Consider the following 19,367-nt stretch of genomic DNA (forward strand, 5'->3'; position numbering starts at 1 on the left):
GACTATAAGGTATTCATGAAGGTTCTGGGCAGAAGGCTTCAGAATGTAATACAAGCTATCGTAAGCCAGCACCAAAGGTGTGGGATTAAAGGACGTACGATAACGACAAATATTCACGTAGCACGGAGCATATTAGAATGCTGCGATGCATTTCGTAAACGTGTAGCCATGTTGCAACTGGACATGGAAAAGGCCTTCGACCGCGTCAACTATCATGTTCTGTTTTCTATCCTCGAACACGTGATTGTCGGCCGAGTGCTCTTGGAAGATGTCAAAATGGCATATGCTGGTTGTACGGCGAACCTTATTGTTAATAAGCAACTGAGCGAAAGTATCGCAGTTCGTTCTTCCGTGAGGCAAGGGTGCGCATTGTCTCCATTGTTGTTTGCACTGTATCTCGAACCTTTTTGCCTGAAAATTATATCAAACGAAAAAGTGCGTGGCTTCACGATGTTGTCCACTGAAGTTAAAGTACTTGCGTATGCGGATGATATCGCCATTTATTGCGAAGATAGGGAAAGTCTAACTGAAGTGGTGAAGGACGCGGCTAGGTTTTGCAAAGCCTCCGGAAGTGTGATGAACTGGGAAAAGTGCTTTGGTTTCCGGCACGGAAAGTGGGATTTTGCGCCTGAAATGTCTGGCAGCGTTCAGTGGGCAACGTCACCTGTCAAATACTTGGGAGTACCGCTAGACCACTATCGAGAACCTGCAAAATATTGGGAAGCGAAAAGTGAGCGCACACGGGAATGTACGCACAAATGGGGTGGCCGCGATCTTTCAATTTTTGCTCGGGCCACAGTATGTAACCTCTTTCTGGTGGCCAAGGTATGGTATGTGTTCCAGGCATGGTGTATGTCACGGACCAGCGTCCAGAGATTGCACCGAGTTTCCGCAGTGTTCATTTGGGGGTCGAGTTGGGAGAAGACAAGTCGCACAAATATCTTTCTGTCCGTGGGAAAGGGTGGCCTAGGTTTTGATCATTTGCTGCTTAGGCAACTTGTGTCAAGATTTATGTTCCTCCGAGACCAAAAAGATGGCTTCCTGCGTAGACTAATGCAAATTTGGTTGAAAGAGGCACTGCCTGGCTATGTTGTATCATCTAGCCCTGTGAAACGCGTGCGGGTGCGGGGCTTTCCTTGGGAGGTTGTGCGTGCTTTTCAGTGTTTGAAAGTTCGCTTTTCTGCACAGTATCTTGTTGATGTTAGAAGGAAACAAATTTATAAAGACCTTATTGACACTGTGTTGCCTATACCTTTGTACCGTTCGATATACTGTGTTGACTCTGAAGGGAACGTACTGAAGAGAGTGAAAAAGATGTCGGTGCGGTACTCAATGAAATCATTCTTCTTTCAGCAGCACACTGGCACACTGCCCGTGAAACCATGGCTACAAGAGAAAGGAATATTTGACCCATGATCCACAAACTGTCTAATCTGTAGAAAACCGGAGACTATAGATCACATGTTCCTTCGCTGCACGGACGCTGTATTTCACTGGGACGTCTTGCAACGAAATTTAAAAAAAGCAGCTTCCAATATCACCTTACGGCATAAGATTTCTATCGGTAGATAGCGGAGACGAAGTGCCGTGGGACATGTTTATGCTTATCAGCTTACACAGTATATAAAAAAATCGAATAGCGTTTAGGCATGCTGATGAAACTATCCTCCCTGTACGACAGTGTTTTATTGAAAACGTGTCTTATGTAAGAGATGTGTTTAAGGCTCAGAAAGAACAGCCGGAATGGCTCCCATTAAGGGATTACCTCGCCAAACTGAAACGCTTTTAATCCTTTGGTGTGAGCTGCCCAGTGCACCGCTCGCATCTTTTACTTGTAAAGCGATATTAGAATTTTCGTATGTCTTTCATTGTGTCATGTACCAAAAAGGTAATCAAGAAAAAAAAGCCGAAACAGCTCAGTTGAGAGAGCGTTAGACTTAAGGTTCCTGGTTCGATCCCGGGTTTCGGCATATTCATAGTGCGTTTCTTTAAGCCGTTGTGCGTAACAATACAAATGGCAATTCAGACAGCATTGTGAGCTTGTCTGTTACTTCCGCGATACGCCATTGTTAAACATTATTAGAAGCGTGCGTGGCCTAGACCAAATGGTGGAGCGAATATTCTTAAAAGAAGTTTCCTCACTGCGGATATGCCTTAGACGGCGGTTCGTGGGAACCCAGCCATCGCGTAGCGCCTCATCATTTCGCAACTCGTTCCGCCGAAATAGCTCAGTTGGGAGAGCGTTAGACTGAAGATCTAAAGGTCCCTGGTTCGATCCCGGGATTCGGCATATTCATAGTGTGTTTTATTTGACCGTTGTGCATAACAATACAATTGGCGAAAGAGACAGCATTGTGAGCTATTTTATTTCCGCGATACGACACTGTTTAACTTAAATAGAAGCGTGCGTAGCGTACAGCTAATGGTGGAGCGAATCTTTTTTAGAACAAGTTTACTTACTGCGGATACATTAGACGGCGGTTCGTGGGAACCCAGACATCGCGTAGCGCGTCATCATTTCGTTAATCGTTCCGCCGCAATAGCTCAGTTGGGAGAGCGTTAGACTGAAGATCTAAAGGTCCCTGGTTCGATCCTGAGTTTCGGCATATTCATAGTGCGTTTTTTTAGCCATTTTGCATTAACAATATAAATGGCAATTCTGACAGCCGTTGTGAGCTTTTCTGCTCCTTCCGCGATACGACACTGTTTAACTTTATAAGAAGCGTGCGTAGCGTACAGCAAATGGTGGAGCGAATCTTTTTAAAAGAATTTCCTTTACTGCGGATACGTTAGACGGTGGTTCGTGGAAACCCAGCCATGGCGTAGCGCTTCATCATTTCGTTACTCGTTTCACCGAAATAACTCAATCATTCTGCTTCCGGCTCCCGAGCTGAACGGATCGCGGGATCATGGGCTCCAATGGAGCGGCATATGCGGCTGTTAACCGCGGCAACAGGCTTCCGACGGAGGATTATAAGGATTATCAGATTATTTTGCCTCGGCTACCTACAGGACGCATCGATTTAAACATAGTTTTTTTGCACGGCGACTCTCGTCTTCGCTCTTTTCGCGTCGAGGATTTTCGGGATGGGCTTCAAGGTCTTGGTATGCTCTCTAGCGTCGTCGCCCTTGGAGCGTACCAGATCAACCATGTATGGGCGGTAACGATGAAGACACCCGAGGGTGCTCAAAAGCTGGCGGCACTAAAGGAGCTGCAGGTGAAGGGGCGTCGCTGCTTGGTCATCGACCCCATGGAACAACAAGTGAAGCTCCGTATCCACTGGCTTCTGCATGGGGTGGGTGACGAAGACGTGAAGACCGCGCTGGCCTCCTTTGGCAAAGTGACGGAGGTGACCCGCGAGCGCTGGCGAGTGGATGGCGTTTCCACCAAGGGATCGACAACCCGAGCAGTGCTGTTGCAGCTGAAGACTGGGCTGAAAGTCGATGACCTGCCCCACGAGATCCGCGTCGCCGGCCAGCATGCGCTGCTGGTAGCCCCAGGTCGCCCCATGCAGTGCCTGCGTTGCCGGGGCTCTGGCCACGTTCGTCGAGACTGTAGGGTTCCCCGTTGCTCCCGGTGCAGGCTTTTCGGACACAACGACGCCTACTGTGTACGATCTTACGCAGTAGCCGCGGGCTCGGCGCAAAGCGAGGCTTCGACATCAGAGCATATGATGGACGTGACCGAGGCGGAGGAAGCGGCCAAGGGAGCTGGAAACAGCAACGTGGCGGCAGAAACGAGCGGAACGACCATGCCGACGGAAGGAGGACGCAACAACGGCCCTCCCCCCAACGAGCCAGCAGCTACATAGGACAGCGTGAGGACGGCCCCGCAAGAAAATGAGAGCCGCCAGCCAGCTACGGATACTACGCAGGCAGAGGAAGGCAATGAGACCCCAGTTGGCGCCCGCGTCGAAGACGTCTCGGCACCGGTCAAGAGGTCCCTGCAGCCGGAGGAGAAAATCCAGGAAAAGGCCGGCGGTGACTCCGAGGCACCGCTAGCTAAGACGCTTCCCGGAAGGCGCTCCACCCTCAAGCCTAAGCCGAACCTAGAGGCTGACCGTAGGCACACCGCGAAGTCGACCAAAGACGAACTCGGACGACGGCCACCGGATGTCCGCGGAGGCATCTAGCGGTCAGCTAGACGTTAAGGTGAGCACCATGCCCCGGGCCTTCTCCCCTCCGGTTTACATCAGTAATGGCTACCAACCCGTCGCTTAGCCTCGGCACGCTAAACGTTCAAGGTCTGGCCGCCAAAAGCAAACAGAGTCAGGTTTACAGACTGCTAGTGGACCACGATCTCGACGTTTTAGCCGTGCAAGAAACCAAGGTAGACGGCGAGAAGGAGACCGGGAGCATGGTGCAAATGTTCACGTAGAACTACTATACGGTAGTGAGCCACGCCTTAGGGACCTCGGCAGGGTGTGTGCAGTTCGTGAGGAAGCTCCCCGGTCTTGTTATAGAGGGTTACTTCTCGTGCACTTCTGGTCGACTTGTCTTTTGTGACTTCGGCTATTCTAATGTCCAATGGCGTGTGTTTTGCATTTATGCGCCTAACAGTGTGCAGGAGAGGGCAAATTTCTTTTTGAGTTTAAAGCATCATTTCCATGTGCACAAAATGATAGCCTGTGTGGGGAATTTCAACTGCTTATTGAACGCTGAGGATTGGTCTACGCGTTACGTGGTTTGTGGCAAAAGTAGTGATATCCTGGCGCAGATTACACACGGATTTGAATTAGAAGATATCGCTGAGTGTTTTCGGGCTCACAGAGACGTGATGTACACTCACTTTCAGGGCACAAGTAACGCACGCTTAGACCGTATCTATCTTTCATATGATTTAGTTGAAAAATGCCAGTGCTATGCAGTTGCTGCCATATCATTTTCGGACCACTGCCTGGTAAAATGCAGGGTGGGCAGCAAGGAAGAACGAAACAAATTTGTTTGGGAACTGTGGAAAATGAATGCTGAGCTGCTCCGGGATGAAACTTTTAACGAAAAGGCTGTGGCTGATCTGAATTCTTTTACAACAGACAGTTCTATAAAGTTTGGCGAGGAATGGGAGTTGTTGAAGCAAACCATTAAAATGAAAGCAGTTGAAAGAACTAGCGAACTGCGTTATGAAGAAAAGGTCAGAGAAGAGGATTTAAAAACATTGCTGCAAAAATTGGCGACGCTGGAATGCAAGCAACCGGGCCCTTATCAAGACGATATGCGCGCTGTTAAGAAAAAGCTCGAAGTGTTCGAAGAAGAGCGCTATCGAGGCGCACTCGTGCGTGCTAGCGCAGAAAGACTAACATGCGGGGAAACGCCAACGAAAAGAGCACTGGGACTAGAAAAAAATATTCCAGACGTAAGCAGATTGAGGCCATTGAATATGAACGGGTTGTATTAACCGATAACAATAACATAGGCCGTGCGTTCTTTGAACATTACCCAAAACTTTTTGCATTCAGGCATGTCAACATGCATGATTCCAAGCACCTATTTTTGCAGCGAATGCCACAGCTGTCGAGCGAAGTTAAAGAAACGTTAGAACGACCAATAACAGAACATGAAGTCATGAAGGCCATCGAAGACCTGAACCCTGGCAAGTCACCAGGTCCAGGCAGTCTTTGTGCTACTTGGTACAAATCGTTTAAAGGCCACCTAGCTCCTATCTTAACTGCAGTTTTCAATGAAGCCTACGAACTGAAAATATTTCTACTATTATTTCGCCAGTCCCATACAGTACTAATACCGAAAACAGAAGAGACCGAAAAGCTCAAATAACTTTCCTCCCACAGACCCATAGCGCTTACTAAATGCGACTACAAATTATTGATGAAGGTGCTGGCGCGGCGTGTGCAGTCAGTTATTAAGGAAGTAGTCGGCCCACGCCAGACGTGTGGCATTCGCGGCAGAACCATTTTTACTAGCATTCATAAGATGAAGTGTGGGCTGGGAGTGTTGTGACGCCATGTGTGATGCAGTAGCGATCTTCCAGCTTGACTTGGAGAAAGCGTTTGATTGCGTTTCTTACTAGATATTGCTCACCATCCTCGAATACGTTAATTTTGGCCACATAATCACTGAGGGGATGACAATGGCGTGCCGGAGCTGCTATACCAGACTTATAATTAATCAGACGTCGGGGGCCGCCATTAGCGTGAAGCTCGCCGCTCGCCAGGGTTGTCCACTCACTCCACTCCTGTTTTGTGTCTACATAGAAACGCTATGTCAGGCCATCATCGAAAATGAATGTATTAAGGGGTTTTGTCTTCAATCCGCAGAGGTGAAGCTATTGGCATATGCTGACGATGTGGCTGTGTGCTGTAAAGATAAGCAAAGTGTATTGAATACTGTTAGTATCGTCAGAAAGTTTGGTAACGTAACTAATAGCTTCGTGAACTGGCAGAAATGTTTGGGGTTTTGGCACGGGGGACGGGCGTCCACACCAGACCACTTTTCGAACGTCACCTGGGTCACGACGCCAGTTAAGTACCTTGGCGCACCCCTTGATGCCTACAAGGACAGTAGCGAGTACTGGAAGGAGCGGACAAAAGAAATAAAAGAAAAAGCCGACCAATGGAACGCCGGCCACCTGTCAATGTTCGCGAAAGCAACAGCGTGCAACATGTTTCTCGTAACAAAGATCTGGTACGTAATGCAGGTCCTACAGTGCTGTCGGATTAATGTGCAGAAACTGCACCGCGTGTTCGCTGTTTTCGTGTGGGCATCGAGCTGGGAGCGATGTAGCCTAGATAATCTCTTCCGGCGCGTGAAGGATGGTGGTCTGGGGTTGGCGCACCTGTTCTTGCGTCAACTAGTAAACAGGTTCTTCTTTTTTCGAGACACAAATGACCCATTTCTACGCACCGTTATCCAAATGAGGTTGTCAAGATCACTTCCCGAATTCGTTGTAGGCACCGAAACAATGCCAGGACCAGTTCGTGGTTTCTTTAGGGAAATAATTCAGAGTGTTTCCTTTTTGCGTGTACGTTTTTCTAGTGCATATTTGTGGAGTGTAAAACGGAAAAAGTAATATCGTGATTTATGTGACAGTGTTTTGCTAGTACCCATGTACAGAGCCCCGTACAGTGGAGGCCCAGGCCTAGATGTATTGAAAAGGGTGAAGAAGATGCCAGTTCAACCAGCCACTAAATCGTTCTTCTTTAAATTACACACCGGTAATCTACCTGTTAAAATCTTTCTTGAACAACGTGGGTTCAACATGCCATGGTGAACCCACTGCCTTATAAGTAAAAAAACAGAAAGCATAGATCATGTCTTCATCCACTGTTGGGAAGGGGTCTTTTTCTGGGACGTGTTACAAAGGACTCTAAAAAAGGAGCTACCTATAGATCCCCACGGAATCAGGTTTCTGCCAGTATATGACGACGAAGGTTTCCCGTACGACCTGATCATGCTTACGGGCCTCCACTGTTTATGGCGCGCAAGAATGGCGGGTTACCATTGTGACCCGGATGCCCGACCGGCGCGTCTATACTTTTGTGAATGCACGCAACGGTATGTCGAAGTGCAGAAGTTGCAACAGCCTGTTCCTGAGTGGCTGTCGAGGGTTGAACCCCAGACAGCACTAAAGGAATTTTAACCCGACAACGTCATGCCATAGAAGCGGACGGCAACGAATGTAAATATTACTGTTCTTTGTTCGGATTGTGTATTCATTCCTTTTTGCTTCTTTGGTCTTTGTTTATATCATTTAGGAATTTCAGTTGTGATATGTCGAGGACATGCAATAAAGAAAAAAAAAAGAGAGCGTTAGAGTGAAGGTCTAAAGGTCCCTGGTTCGATCCCGGGTTTCGGCATATTCATGATGCGACTTTTTTAGCCGTTGTGCATAACAATACAAACAGCAATTCAGACAGCATTGTGAGCTTTTCTGTTACTTCCGCGATACGCCACTTTTTAACATTAATAGAAGCGTGCGTGGCCTACAGCAAATGGTGGAGCGAATATTTTTAAAAGAAATTTCCTTACGTCGGATACTTAAGACGGCGGTTCGTGGGAACCCAGCCATCGCGTAGCGCCTCATGATTTTGTTACTCGTTCCGCCGGAATAGCTCAGTTGGGAGAGCGTTAGACTGAAGATCTAAAGGTCCCGGGTTGGATCCTGGGTTTCGGCATATTCATAATGCGATTTTTTTAGCCGTTGTGCATAACAATACAAACAGCAATTCAGACAGCATTGTGAGCTTTTCTGTTACTTCCGCGATACGCCACTGTTTAACATTGATAGAAGCGTGCGTAGCCAACAGCAAATGGTGGAGCGAATATCTTTAAAAGAAGTTTCCTTACGTCGGATACCTTAGACGGCGGTTCGTATGAACCCAGCCATCGCGTAGCGCCTCATGATTTTGTTACTCGTTCCGCCGGAATAGCTCAGTTGGGAGAGCGTTAGACTGAAGATCTAAAGGTCCCGGGTTGGATCCTGGGTTTCGGCATATTCATAATGCGATTTTTTTAGCCGTTGTGCATAACAATACAAACAGCAATTCAGACAGCATTGTGAGCTTTTCTGTTACTTCCGCGATACGCCACTGTTTAACATTGATAGAAGCGTGCGTAGCCAACAGCAAATGGTGGAGCGAATATCTTTAAAAGAAGTTTCCTTACGTCGGATACCTTAGACGGCGGTTCGTATGAACCCAGCCATCGCTTTGCGCCATATGATTTTGTTACTCGTTCCACTGAAATAGGTTAGTTGGGAGAGCGTTAGACTGAATATCTAAAGGTCTCTGGTTGGATCCTGGGTTTCGGCATATTGATAGTGCGTTTTTTTTAGCCGTTGTGCATAACAATACAAATGGTAATTCAGAGAGCAATGTGAGCTTATCCGTTACTTCCGCGATACGCCACTGTTTAACGTTAATAGAAGCGTGCGCAGCCTACGGCGAATGGTGCAGCGAATATTTTCAAAAGAAGTTTCCTTACTGCGGATACCTCAGATGGCTGTTCGTATGAACCCAGCCATAGCGTAGCGCCTCATGATTTTGCTTCTCGTTCCACCGAAATAGGTGAGTTGGAAGAGCGTTAGACTGAATATCTAAAGGTCTCTGGTTAATTCCTGGGTTTCGGCATATTCATAGTGCGTTTTTTTTACCCGTTGTGCATAACAATACAAATGGCAATTCTGACAGCATTGTAAGCTTTTCTGTTATTTCCGCGATACGCCACTGTTTAACATTCATAGAAGCACGCGCAGCGTATAGCTAATTTTAGAGCGATTTTTTTAAAAACAAGTTTACTTACTGCGGACACCTCAGACGGCGGTTCGTGGGAACTCAGCCATAGCGTAGCGCATCATGATTTTGCTTCTTGTTCCGCCGAAATAGGTGAGTTGTGAGAGCGTTAGACTCAATATCTAAAGGTCCTTGGTTGGATTCTGTGTTTCGGCATATCCATAGTGCGTTTTTTTTTAGCCGTTGTGCATAACAATACAAATAGCAATTCAGACAGCAATGTGAGCTTTTCCGTTACTTACGCCATACGCCACTGTTTAACATTAATAGAAGCGTGCGTAGCCTACGGCGAATGGTGCAGCGAATATTTTTAAAAGAAGTTTCCTTGCTGCGGATACCTAAGGCGGCGGTTCGTGGAAACCCAGCCATAGCGAAGCGCCTCATGATTTTGCTTCTCTTTCCGCCGATATAGGTGAGTTGGGAGAGATTTAGACTGAATATCTAAAGGTCCCTGGTTGGATTGTGGGTTTCGGCATATTCATAGTGCGTATTTTTTAGTCGTTGTGCACAACAATACAAATAGCAATTCAGACAGCAATGTGAGCTTTTCCGTTACTTCCGCCATACGCCACTGTTTAACATTATAGTAGCGTGCGACGCCTAAGGCAAATGGTGGAGCGAATATTTTTAAAAGAAGTTTCCTTACTGCGGGTACCTTGGACGGCGGTTCCTGGGAACCCAGCCATCGCATAGCGCCTCATGATTTTGTTACTCGTTCCGCTGAAATATGTGAGTAGGGAGAGCGTTAGACTGAATATCTAAAGGTCTCTGGTTGGATCCTGGGTTTCGGCATATTCATAGTGCGTTTTTTAGCCGTTGTGTATAACAATACAAATAGCAATTCAGACAGGAATGTGAGCTTTTCCGTTACTTCAGCGATACGCCACTGTTTAACATTAATAGAAGCGTGCGACGCCTACGGCAAATGGTGGAGAGAATATCTTTAAAAGTAATTTCCTTACTGCGGATACCTCAGACGGCGGATCGCATGAAGCCAGCCATCGCATAGCGCCTCATGATTTTGTTACTCGTTCCGCTGAAATAGGTGAGTTGGGAGAGCGTTAGACTGAATATCTAAAGGTCTCTGGTTGGATCCTGGGTTTCGGCATATTGATAGTGCATTTTTTTAGCCGTTGTGCATAACAATACAAATAGCAATTCAGACAGCAATGTGAGCTTTTCTGTTACTTCCGTGATACGCCACTCTTTAACATTAATAGAAGCGTGCGTAGCCTACGGCAAACGGTGGAGCGAATATTTTTAAAAGAAGGTTCCTTCCTGTGCATACATCAGACGGCGGTTCGTGGGAACCCAGCTATCGCTTAGCGCCTCATGTTTTTGTTACTCGTTCCGCCGAAACGGGTGAGTTGGGAGAGCGTTAGACTGAATATCTAAAGGTCTCTGGTTGGATCCTGGGTTTCGGCATATTCATAGTGCGTTTTTTTAGCCGTTGTGCATAACAATACAAATAGGAATTCCGACAGCAATGTGAGCTTTTCCGTTACTTCCGCGATACGCCACTGTTTAACATTAATAGAAGCGTGCGTAGCCCACGGCAAATGGTGGAGCGAATATTTTTAAAAGTAGTTTCCTTACTGCGGATACCTTAGGCGGCGGTTCGTGGGAACCCAGGCATAGCGTAGCGCCTCATGATTTTGCTTCTCGTTCCGCCGAAATAGGTGAGTTGGGAGAGCGTTAGACTGAATATCTAAAGGTCTCTGGTTGGATCTTGGGTTTCGGCATACTCATAGTGCGTTTTTTTAGCCGTTGTGCATAACAATACAAATAGCAATTCAGACAGCAGTGTGAGCTTTTCTGTTACTTCCGCGATACGCCACTGTTTAACATTAATAGAAGCGTGCGTAGCCTACGGCAAATGGTGGAGCGAACATTTTTAAAAGAAGTTTCCTTACTGCGGATACCTTAGACGGCGGTTCGGGGGAACCCAGCCATCGCTTAGCGCCTCATGATATTGTTACTCGAGCCGCCGAAATAGGTGAGTTGGGAGAGCGTTAGGTTGAATATCTAAAGGTCCCTGGTTGGATCCTGGGTTTCGGCATTTTCACAGTGCGTTTTTTTTAGCCGTTGTGCATAACAACACAAATAGCAATTCAGACAGCACTGTCAGCTTTTCTGTTACTTCCGCGATAAGTTACTGTTTAACATTAATAGAAGCGTGCGTAGCCTGCGGCGAATGGTGCAGTGAATATTTTTAAAAGAAGTTTCTTTACTGCGGATACCTTAGGCGGCGGTTCGTGGGAACCCAACCATAGCGTAGCGCCTCATGATTTCGCTTCTCGTTCCGCCGAAATAGGTGAGTTGGGCGAGCGTTAGACTGAATATCTAAAGGTCTCTGGTTGGATCCTGGGTTTTGGCATTATCATAGTGCGTTTTGTAGCCGTTGTGCATAACAATACAAATAACAATTCCGACAGCAATTTGAGCTTTTCCGATACTTCCGCGATACGCTACAGTTTAACTTTAATAGAAGCGTGCGCAGCCTACAGCAAATGGTGGAGCGAATATGTTAGAAAGAAGTTTCCTTACTGCGGATACCTTAGGCGGCGGTTCGTGGAAACCCAGCCATCGCTTAGCGCCTCACGATTTTGTTACTCGTTCCGCCGAAATAGGTGAGTTGGGAGAGCGTTAGACTGAATATCTAAAGGTCTGTGGTTGGATCCTGGGTTTCAGCATATTCATAGTGCGTTTTTTTAGCCGTTGTGAATAAGAATACAAATAGCAATTCAGACAGCAATGTGAGCTTTTCTGTTACTTCCGCGATACGCCACTGTTTAACATTAATAGAAGCGTGCGTAGCCTACAGCAAATGGTGGAGCGAATATTTTTAAAAGAAGTTTCCTTACTGTGGATACCTTAGGCGGCGGTTCGTGGGAACCCAGCCATAGCGTAGCGCCTCATGATGTTGCTTCTCGTTCCGCCGAAATAGGTGAGTTGGGAGAGATTTAGACTGAATATCTAAAGGTCCCTGGTTGGATTGTGGGTTTCGGCATATTCATAGTGCGTATTTTTTAGTCGTTGTGCACAACAATACAAATAGCAATTCAGACAGCAATGTGAGCTTTTCCGTTACTTCCCCGATACGCCACTGTTTAACATTAATAGAAGCGTGCGTAGAGTACAGCTAATGTTGGAGCGAATGTTTTAAAAAGAAGTTTCCTTACTGCGGATACCTTAGGCGGCGGTTCGTGGGAACCCAGGCATAGCGTAGCGCCTCATGATTTTGCTTCTCGTTCCGCCGAAATAGGTGAGTTGGGAGAGCGTTAGACTGAATATATAAAGGTCCGTGGTTGGATTCAGGGTTTCGGCATATTCAAAGTGCGTTTTTAAGCCGTTGTGCATAATAGTACAAATAGCAATTCAGACAGCAATGTGAGCTTTTCTGTTACTTCCGCGATACGCCACTGTTTAACATTAATAGAAGCGTGCGTAGAGTACAGCTAATGTTGGAGCGAATGTTTTAAAAAGAAGTTTCCTTACTGCGGATACCTTAGGCGGCGGTTCGTGGGAACCCAGGCATAGCGTAGCGCCTCATGATTTTGCTTCTCGTTCCGCCGAAATAGGTGAGTTGGGAGAGCGTTAGACTGAATATATAAAGGTCCGTGGTTGGATTCTGGGTTTCGGCATATTCATAGTGCGGTTTTTTAGCCGTAGTGAATAAGAATACAAATAGCAATTCAGACAGCAATGTGAGCTTTTCCGTTACTTCAGCGATACGCCACTGTTTAACATTAATAGAAGCGTGCGACGCCTACGGCAAACGGTGGAGCGAATATTTTGAAAAGAAGTTTCCTTACTGAGCATACCTTAGACGCCGGTTCGTGGGAACCGAGCTATCGCTTAGCGCCTCATGTTTTTGTTACTCGTTCCGGCGAAACGGGTGAGTTGGGAGAGCGTTAGACTGAATATATAAAGGTCCGTGGTTGGATTCTGGGTTTCGGCATATTCATAGTGCGTTTTTTTAGCCGTTGTGCATAACAATACAAATAGGAATTCCGACAGCAATGTGAGCTTTTCCGTTACTTCCGCGATACGCCACTGTTTAACATTAATAGAAGCGTGCGTAGCCCACGGCAAATGGTGGAGCGAATATTTTTAAAAGAAGTTTCCTTACTGCGGATACCATAGGCGGCGGTTCGTGGGAACCCAGGCATAGCGTAGCGCCTCATGATTTTGCTTCTCGTTCCGCCGAAATAGGTGAGTTGGGAGAGCGTTAGACTGAATATCTAAAGGTCTCTGGTTGGATCTTGGGTTTCGGCATACTCATAGTGCGTTTTTTTAGCCGTTGTGAATAAGAATACAAATAGCAATTCAGACAGCAATGTGAGCTTTTCTGTTACTTCCGCGATACGCCACTGTTTAACATTAATAGAAGCGTGCGTAGCCTACAGCAAATGGTGGAGCGAATATTTTAGAAAGAAGTTTCCTTACTGCGGATACTTTAGACGGCGGTTGGTGGGAACCCAGCCATCGCATAGCGCCTCATGATTTTGTTGCTCGTTCCGCCGAAATAGCTCAGTTGGGAGAGCGTTTGACTGAAGATCTAAAGGTCCCTGGTTCGCACCCGGGTTACGGCATATTCATAAAGCGATTTTTTTAGCCGTTGTGCATAACAATACAAACGGGAATTCAGACAGCATTGTAAGCTTTTCTGTTATTTTCGCGATACGCCACTGTTTAACATTAATAGAAGCATGCGTAGCGTATAGCTAATGTTGGAGCGATTTTATTAAAACAAGTTTACTTACTACGGATTCCTTAGATCGCGGTTCGTGGAATCCAGCCATCGCTTAGCGCCTCATGATTTTGCTTCTCGTTGCGCCGAAATAGGTGAGTTGGGCGAGCGTTAGGCTGAATATCTAAAGGTCTCTGGTTGGATCCTGGGTTTTGGCGTTATCATAGTGCGTTTTTTTAGCCGTTGTGCATAACAATACAAATAACAATTCCGACAGCAATTTGAGCTTTTCCGATACTTCCGCGATACGCTACTGTTTAACATTAATAGAAGCGTGCGCAGCCTACAGCAAATGGTGGAGCGAATATTTTAGAAAGAAGTTTCCTTACTGCGGATACCTTAGGCGGCGGTTCGTGGAAACCCAGCCATCGCTTAGCGCCTCATGATTTTGTTACTCGTTCCGCCGAAATAGGTGAGTTGGGAGAGCGTTAGACTGAATATCTAAAGGTCTGTGGTTGGATCCTGGGTTTCGCCATATTCATAGTGCGTTTTTTTAGCCGTTGTGAATAAGAATACAAATAGCAATTCAGACAGCAATGTGAGCTTTTCTGTTACTTCCGCGATACGCCACTGTTTAACATTAATAGAAGCGTGCGTAGCCTACAGCAAATGGTGGAGCGAATATTTTAGAAAGAAGTTTCCTTACTGCGGATACCTTAGGCGGCGGTTCGTGGAAACCCAGCCATCGCTTAGCGCCTCATGATTTTGTTACTCGTTCCGCCGAAATAGGTGAGTTGGGAGAGCGTTAGACTGAATATCTAAAGGTCTGTGGTTGGATCCTGGGTTTCGGCATATTCATAGTGCGTTTTTTTAGCCGTTGTGAATAAGAATACAAATAGCAATTCAGACAGCAATGTGAGCTTTTCTGTTACTTCCGCGATACGCCACTCTTTAACATTAATAGAAGCGTGCGTAGCCTACAGCAAATGGTGGAGCGAATATTTTAGAAAGAAGTTTCCTTACTGCGGATACTTTAGACGGCGGTTGGTGGGAACCCAGCCATCGCTTAGCGCCTCATGATTTTGTTGCTCGTTCCGCCGAAATAGCTCAGTTGGGAGAGCGTTTGACTGAAGATCTAAAGGTCCCTGGTTCGCACCCGGGTTTCGGCATATTCATAATGCGATATTTTTAGCCGTTGTGCATAACAATACAAATGGGAATTCAGACAGCATTGTAAGCTTTTCTGTTATTTTCGCGATACGCCACTGTTTAACATTAATAGAAGCATGCGTAGCGTATAGCTAATGTTGGAGCGATTTTGTTAAAACAAGTTTACTTACTACGGATTCCTTAGATCGCGGTTCGTGGGAACTCAGCCATAGCGTAGCGCCTCATGATTTTGCTTCTCGTTCCGCCGAAATATGTGAGTTGGGAGAGCGTTAGACTGAATATCTAAAGCTCTCTGGTTGGATCCTGGGTTTCGGCATACTCATAGTGCGTTTTTTTAGCCGTTGTGCATAACAATACAAATATCAATTCAGACAGCAATATGAGCTTTTCTGTTACTTCCGCGATACGCCACTGTTTAACATTAATAGAAGCGTGCGTAGAGTGCAGCTAATTTTGGAGCGAATGTTTTTAAAAGAAGTTTCCTTACTGAGCATACCCTAGACGCCGGTTCGTGGAATCCAGCCATCGCTTAGCGCCTCATGATTTTGCTTCTCGTTCCGCCGAAATCGGTGAGTTGGGAGAGCGTTATACTGAATATCTAAAGGTCTCTCGTTGGATCCTGGGTTTCGGCATATTGATAGTGCGTTTTTTAGCCGTTGTGCATAACAATACAAATAGCAATTCAGAGAGCATTGTGAGCTTTTCTGTTACTTCCGCGATACGTTACTGTTTAGCATTAATAGAAGCGTGCGCAGCCTACAGCGAATGCTGCAGCAAATATTTTTTTAAAAAGCTTCCTTACTGCGGATACCTTAGGTGGCGGTTCGTGGAAACCCAGCCATCGCTTAGCGCCTCATGATATTGTTACTCGTTCCGCCAAAATAGGTGAGTTGGGAGAGCGTTAGACTGAATATGTAAAGGTCTCTGGTTGGATTCTGGGTTTCGCCATATTCATAGTGCGTTTCTTTAGCCGTTGTGAATAAGAATACAAATAGCAATTCAGACAGCAATGTGAGCTTTTCTGTTACTTCCGCGATACGCCACTGTTTAACATTAATAGAAGCGTGCGTAGCCTACAGCAAATGGTGGAGCGAATATTTTAGAAAGAAGTTTCCTTACTGCGGATACCTTAGGCGGCGGTTCGTGGAAACGCAGCCATCGCTTAGCGCCTCATGATTTTGTTACTCGTTCCGCCGAAATAGGTGAGTTGGGATAGCGTTAGACTGAATATCTAAAGGTCTGTGGTTGGATCCTGGGTTTCGCCATATTCATAGTGCGTTTTTTTAGCCGTTGTGAATAAGAATACAAATAGCAATTCAGACAGCAATGTGAGCTTTTCTGTTACTTCCGCGATACGCCACTGTTTAACATTAATAGAAGCGTGCGTAGCCTACAGCAAATGGTGGAGCGAATATTTTAGAAAGAAGTTTCTTTACTGCGGATACCTTAGGCGGCGGTTCGTGGGAACCCAACCATAGCGTAGCGCCTCATGATTTCGCTTCTCGTTCCGCCGAAATAGGTGAGTTGGGCGAGCGTTAGGCTGAATATCTAAAGGTCTCTGGTTGGATCCTGGGTTTTGGCGTTATCATAGTGCGTTTTTTTAGCCGTTGTGCATAACAATACAAATAACAATTCCGACAGCAATTTGAGCTTTTCCGATACTTCCGCGATACGCTACTGTTTAACATTAATAGAAGCGTGCGCAGCCTACAGCAAATGGTGGAGCGAATATTTTAGAAAGAAGTTTCCTTACTGCGGATACCTTAGGCGGCGGTTCGTGGAAACGCAGCCATCGCTTAGCGCCTCATGATTTTGTTACTCGTTCCGCCGAAATAGGTGAGTTGGGATAGCGTTAGACTGAATATCTAAAGGTCTGTGGTTGGATCCTGGGTTTCGCCATATTCATAGTGCGTTTTTTTAGCCGTTGTGAATAAGAATACAAATAGCAATTCAGACAGCAATGTGAGCTTTTCTGTTACTTCCGCGATACGCCACTGTTTAACATTAATAGAAGCGTGCGTAGCCTACAGCAAATGGTGGAGCGAATATTTTAGAAAGAAGTTTCCTTACTGCGGATACCTTAGGCGGCGGTTCGTGGAAACCCAGCCATCGCTTAGCGCCTCATGATTTTGTTACTCGTTCCGCCGAAATAGGTGAGTTGGGAGAGCGTTAGACTGAATATCTAAAGGTCTGTGGTTGGATCCTGGGTTTCGGCATATTCATAGTGCGTTTTTTTAGCCGTTGTGAATAAGAATACAAATAGCAATTCAGACAGCAATGTGAGCTTTTCTGTTACTTCCGCGATACGCCACTGTTTAACATTAATAGAAGCGTGCGTAGCCTACAGCAAATGGTGGAGCGAATATTTTAGAAAGAAGTTTCCTTACTGCGGATACTTTAGACGGCGGTTGGTGGGAACCCAGCCATCGCTTAGCGCCTCATGATTTTGTTGCTCGTTCCGCCGAAATAGCTCAGTTGGGAGAGCGTTTGACTGAAGATCTAAAGGTCCCTGGTTCGCACCCGGGTTTCGGCATATTCATAATGCGATTTTTTTAGCCGTTGTGCATAACAATACAAATATCAATTCAGACAGCAATATGAGCTTTTCTGTTACTTCCGCGATACGCCACTGTTTAACATTAATAGAAGCGTGCGTAGAGTGCAGCTAATTTTGGAGCGAATGTTTTTAAAAGAAGTTTCCTTACTGAGCATACCCTAGACGCCGGTTCGTGGAATCCAGCCATCGCTTAGCGCCTCATGATTTTGCTTCTCGTTCCGCCGAAATAGGTGAGTTGGGAGAGCGTTATACTGAATATCTAAAGGTCTCTCGTTGGATCCTGGGTTTCGGCATATTGATAGTGCGTTTTTTAGCCGTTGTGCATAACAATACAAATAGCAATTCAGACAGCATTGTGAGCTTTTCTGTTACTTCCGCGATACGCTACTGTTTAGCATTAATAGAAGCGTGCGCAGCCTACAGCGAATGCTGCAGCGAATATTTTTTTAAAAAGCTTCCTTACTGCGGATACCTTAGGTGGCGGTTCGTGGAAACCCAGCCATCGCTTAGCGCCTCATGATATTGTTACTCGTTCCGCCAAAATAGGTGAGTTGGGAGAGCGTTAGACTGAATATGTAAAGGTCCCTGGTTGGATTCTGGGTTTCGGCATTTTCACAGTGCGTTTTTTTAGCCGTTGTGCATAACAACACAAATAGCAATTCAGACAGCACTGTCAGCTTTCCTGTTACTTCCGCGATAAGTTACTGTTTAACATTAATAGAAGCGTGCGTAGCCTACGGCGAATGGTGCAGTGAATATTTTTAAAAGAAGTTTCTTTACTGCGGATACCTTAGGCGGCGGTTCGTGGGAACCCAACCATAGCGTAGCGCCACATGATTTTGCTTCTCGTTGCGCCGAAATAGGCGAGTTGGGCGAGCGTTAGACTGAATATCTAAAGGTCTCTGGTTGGATCCTGGGTTTTGGCATTATCATTGTGCGTTTTTTTAGCCGTTGCGCATAACAATACAAATAACAATTCCGACAGCAATTTGAGCTTTTCCGATACTTCTGCGATACGCTACTGTTTAACATTAATAGAAGCGTGCGCAGCCTACAGCAAATGGTGGAGCGAATATTTTAGAAAGAAGTTTCCTTACTGCGGATACCTTAGGCGGCGGTTCGTGGAAACCCAGCCATCACTTAGCGCCTCATGATTTTGTTACTTGTTCCGTCGTAATTTGTGAGTTGAGAGAGCGTTAGACTGAATATCTAAAGGTCCCTGGTTGGATTCTGGGTTTCGGCATATTCATAGTGCGTTTTTTTAGCCGTTGTGAATAAGAATAAAAATAGCAATTCAGACAGCAATGTGAGCTTTTCTGTTACTTCCGCGATACGCCACTGTTTAACATTAATAGAAGCGTGCGTAGCCTACAGCAAATGGTGGAGCGAATATTTTAGAAAGAAGTTTCCTTACTGCGGATACTTTAGACGGCGGTTGGTGGGAACCCAGCCATCGCTTAGCGCCTCATGATTTTGTTGCTCGTTCCGTCGTAATTTGTGAGTTGAGAGAGCGTTAGACTGAATATCTAAAGGTCCCTGGTTGGATTCTGGGTTTCGGCATATTCATAGTGCGTTTTTTTAGCCGTTGTGCATAACAATACAAATGGGAATTGAGACAGCATTGTAAGCTTTCCTGTTATTTTCGCGATACGCCACTGTTTAACATTAATAGAAGCATGCGTAGCGTATAGCTAATGTTGGA

The 19,367-nt window shown here is 46.0% G+C and overlaps 7 non-coding genes across 7 annotated transcripts; all 7 read left to right on the plus strand.

The window, feature by feature from the left end:
* The first annotated feature begins 2,217 nt into the window (after positions 1 to 2,217).
* Positions 2,218 to 2,290, plus strand: TRNAF-GAA (transfer RNA phenylalanine (anticodon GAA)). The gene has a single exon. It is a non-coding gene; the product is annotated as a tRNA-Phe (tRNA).
* A 243-nt stretch (positions 2,291 to 2,533) lies between these two features.
* Positions 2,534 to 2,606, plus strand: TRNAF-GAA (transfer RNA phenylalanine (anticodon GAA)). The gene has a single exon. It is a non-coding gene; the product is annotated as a tRNA-Phe (tRNA).
* A 5,450-nt stretch (positions 2,607 to 8,056) lies between these two features.
* On the plus strand, positions 8,057 to 8,129 carry TRNAF-GAA (transfer RNA phenylalanine (anticodon GAA)). Its single transcript has one exon. It is a non-coding gene; the product is annotated as a tRNA-Phe (tRNA).
* A 245-nt stretch (positions 8,130 to 8,374) lies between these two features.
* TRNAF-GAA (transfer RNA phenylalanine (anticodon GAA)) lies at positions 8,375 to 8,447 on the plus strand. The gene has a single exon. It is a non-coding gene; the product is annotated as a tRNA-Phe (tRNA).
* A 5,320-nt stretch (positions 8,448 to 13,767) lies between these two features.
* Positions 13,768 to 13,840, plus strand: TRNAF-GAA (transfer RNA phenylalanine (anticodon GAA)). The gene has a single exon. It is a non-coding gene; the product is annotated as a tRNA-Phe (tRNA).
* Positions 13,841 to 15,034: 1,194 nt separating this feature from the next.
* Positions 15,035 to 15,107, plus strand: TRNAF-GAA (transfer RNA phenylalanine (anticodon GAA)). The gene has a single exon. It is a non-coding gene; the product is annotated as a tRNA-Phe (tRNA).
* A 2,461-nt stretch (positions 15,108 to 17,568) lies between these two features.
* On the plus strand, positions 17,569 to 17,641 carry TRNAF-GAA (transfer RNA phenylalanine (anticodon GAA)). The gene has a single exon. It is a non-coding gene; the product is annotated as a tRNA-Phe (tRNA).
* Positions 17,642 to 19,367: the final 1,726 nt, after the last annotated feature.

Source organism: Dermacentor variabilis, unplaced genomic scaffold (genome assembly GCF_050947875.1).
Source record: "Dermacentor variabilis isolate Ectoservices unplaced genomic scaffold, ASM5094787v1 scaffold_13, whole genome shotgun sequence".
Classification (NCBI taxonomy): Eukaryota; Metazoa; Arthropoda; class Arachnida; order Ixodida; family Ixodidae; genus Dermacentor; species Dermacentor variabilis.